The sequence below is a fragment of the Lampris incognitus genome, chromosome 14 (genome assembly GCF_029633865.1).
Source record: "Lampris incognitus isolate fLamInc1 chromosome 14, fLamInc1.hap2, whole genome shotgun sequence".
Classification (NCBI taxonomy): Eukaryota; Metazoa; Chordata; class Actinopteri; order Lampriformes; family Lampridae; genus Lampris; species Lampris incognitus.
In genome coordinates, this window is record NC_079224.1 from 10,637,121 (window position 1) to 10,641,103 (window position 3,983).

Genomic DNA, 3,983 nt, shown 5'->3' on the forward strand with positions numbered 1-3,983 from the left:
ACACAATAAATAAGCTTATTATTAATGGGTCTGAATCCTTTGAGCCAAAGGATATAGCAAATGAGGTATTTAATTTCTGTAAGTCACCATACTCCTCTTCGTTTTCTATCTCTGGTTCTTCGCAGTTTTTGACAAGGTTAAAGGTCACCTGCCTAGCATTGATCAACCCTTCAAATATTTGTGTGATTCAGACGTTCTTAGATAAATCTCCTGGCTCCGATGGTCTTACTACCAATTTTTTCAAATGTTTAGGGTCAGATATTAGAGAATTATTACTAAATGCAATAAAGCACTGCATAGAAAGACAGGAACTGACCCCAACTATGAAACAAAGAGTAATAATTTTGATCCCTAAACCGGGGAAAGATAAAAGTATTCTTGATAATTTAAGGCCTATCACTTTGCTAAATACAGACTATAAGATTATGTCATGAGTGCTAGCTGCCAGACTGAAAGAAGGTATAACACGAATAATTAGTGAAACACAGTCTGGTTTTATCAAGGGAAGATCTGTTCACAATAACATCCGTCTGGTTCTGGATCTGCTAGATTACAGTGATTTAGTTGAAGATGATGGGCTCTTACTGTTTCTAGATTTTCACAAAGCGTTTGATTCTGTTGAGCACCCTTTCATCTTACAAGCCCTACATCATTTTGGTTTTGGAGAAAGGTTTGTTGGTGTCATAAGCATGTTATACAAGGATATATGCAGTTGCGTCTCCTTACCTGGTGGTACCTGCCCGAGATTTGGTGTTAAAAGAGACAATAGACAAGGCTGCGGCAGCTCCCCTTTGTTATTCATTATTGTAGCAGAATTACTTTCCATTCTAATTAAAAATGATAACATTGAGGGACTAGAGGCCTTGGGCAACAAGTTATTGATAAGCCAACTTGCGGATGACACCACACTTTTCTTAAAAAATGCCTCTCAGATCCCCTTGGTTCCTTAAATCAGTTGAGCCCTTTACCAAAGCATCATGTTTAACTTTGAATATAAGCAAATGTGAACTTCTGACGATACATGAGCATCATTCTAGCTCTTTATTTGGTGTCCCTGTTAAAACTGAGGTTAAATATTTAGGAATTAACTGAAGTAAAAACCTTGAATCAAGAGAAGAGATGAATGTTCAGAGTAATATTACAAAGTGTAAAGCTATATTAAACAGCTGGTTACAGAGGGACATTACTCTGTTTAGGAGGACTCCACTCACCAAGATGGAGTCTCTCTAGATTTATTTATCCTGCTTACTCATTGGCTATTTCATCAAGAATCATTAAATTCATAAACCAAAATAATTTCAAAAACAAGTGTCATTATATCAGGAAAAGTGACCTCTTGAAAAGTTAAGAAAACGGGGGGTTGAATGCCATTAATTTTGACATTATGAATGGTAATGATCAAACTGGAGTGGCTAAAAGCCTTTGTCATGGATGAGACTGTTTTTTGGCATGCCATTCCTAATGCAGTCTTTAAAAAGTTGGGAGGGATTGCTTTTCTTTTGAACTGTGATTTTGAACTGTCCAAGATACCGTTATGTTTATCCGCCTTTCATGAACAAGTTTTGCAATATTGGAAACTGTTGTTTAAACACAACTTTACCCCCCATGCAGTTCCAATTTGTAATGATAGATGTGTCCTGTTTAAAGGAAAATCTGTGTTTTTGGAAGAGTGGTGGAAAAAGGGTATTTGGTCCATTACACACATCATGAATGACAGAGGCAATCTATTGATTATAATGAGTTGTGTTTGAAATATAGTTTATCCTCCTCTGTAAAGGTCTATGACATGGTAATAGGTGTGATCCCTATACAACTCAAGATGATGGTCTCAGTGTCTTATTTACTCCTCTGTCAGCCCCACGCTTCGCCCCTTAATGATTGACAACTTAAAATTTGTCGACATAACCTGCAATAATGTCTTTATCAGAAACTCTTTGTTGGAGATATGTTATCCTAACCCCTTAAGAAGGAATTATATTTTAGACATGTACTCAAATTTGAATGCCCATAAAACTAGAAAAAGATACAGTTCATTCCCTTTCCCCCCTAAAGCCAAAGAGGTTCATTTCAAGTTAATTAATGATATTTACCCCTTCAGTGAAAATATAAGTTTAGAGTTTAATGTAGACTGTCATTTCTGCCAATTCTGCAAGACAGACATAGAATCAACGGATCATTTCTTTTTCCACTGTAACATTACTTATAAGTTTTTGTATAATTTGTATGTATGGATGAAGTCGAGCATTAGTGCTCTACCGCCATTTCTACTTAGTGTCAAATTTTGAATGTTTATGGAGGATAGAAATATAGAATTCTTGTTGAATAATGTGATTATTTTGGCAAAATATTTCATACACAAATGTAAATATTGCAAAACGCATCCCTGTTTAGCAGCCTTTAAAACCGAATTTGTAGCTTTGTCTAAATCTCTAAAATGTATGAAAAACAGAAATGCCCAAAAATTATTCTTTGTATTTGAACAATTTAATGTAATTTAACTCCATTGTCCTATTGTATTTTATTTTATTTTATATCTTTTTAATTTTCCTTTTCTGTTTCCGTGTTTTGTTCTAATTATCGTTGACATGTTTGATGTACTGTTCTTAACCTACTCTGTTGTTTTAGAGTACACTGGCTTTGTTTGATGTGTTTGTGTATTTGAAGTCTTGATTAAAAAAAAAATCTTTGTCTTCTTCTGTATTATTGGTGAATTGCAACCAGATGGCGTATTGTCGCCACCTACTGTTACATTAGTCCTTTCCGTCAGTCCAGTATCCTTGAGAAAGGTGAATATATATTTAAATACATTATTCCCACTGTTCCTTGTGAAAATTGAGTTTAGGTCCAAGTATATAATTCCTTTTTGTTCCAATATAGTTTTTAGCATGAATCTCTCTTTTGCATATGTTGGGCAAATAAAAAATACAAAAAATCTTCTTCTAATTCTTCTGCTTCTTCTACTTCTTACAGGCATAGAAACAACGTATCATTTATTTTTCCACTGTATTATTTAACATGATATATCATTTTTAGTATAATTTGCATGTATGGATGAAGTCTAGCATTGGTGCTTTACCTCTGTTTCTACTAGTAAGTGTCTAATTTTGAATGTTTTATGGAAGATAGAAATATAGAATTCTTGTTGAATAATGTAATTTTTTTGGCAAAATATTTATTATACACAAATGTAAATATTGCAAAACGCAACCTTGTTTAGCAGCCTTTAAAAACGAATTAGTAATTTTTTCCAAATCTCTAAAATGTATGAAAAACAGATATGCCCAAAAATTATTCTTTGTATTTGAATAATTTCATATAATTTAACCCCTGGAATATTGTGTTGTCCTATTTTATTTTAGCTCTTTTTAATTTACTATTTCTGTTTCCTTGTTTCGTTCTCGTTGTCTTTGACATCTTTGATCTTAGCCTACTCTGGTGTTTTAGAGTATACTGGCTTTGCTGATGTGTTTGTATATTTGAAGTCTTGAATTTTAAAAACAAACTTCTTCTTCCTCCTCCTCTTCTTCTTCTTCTTCTTCTTCTTCTTCTGCTCTCGGTTTACTGACAGATCGCAAACAACTTTACATTGCATATCGCCACCTATTGTACAAGAGTGTGTAACATCATGCCATTTAACCCTATTAAATTCTACCCATCAACCTTGCGTCACTTAAAAAAGTAGAGTGCCTTCCTGGTGATTTTAATCCCCTCCTCCTCTCCAGTATCCCCATCAGATTCCACTCTCGTCCCGCCTCTCGGACTTTATCCTGTGACCTTTCTCTTTCCACTTCATACACGTTACAATGTAATATTACATGTTCGGCGTTTTCTTTAACTCGACAGTTCTCACACTGATCACTGTCATTTTCCCCATTATAAACAAAGTGCTATTTAATCCTGTGTGATCCAATCGTAGTCTTGTTACGATGATTTCCTCTCTTCTGTTGCTTTCTTTATAATTCTTTGTTATGACAGATTTCGAC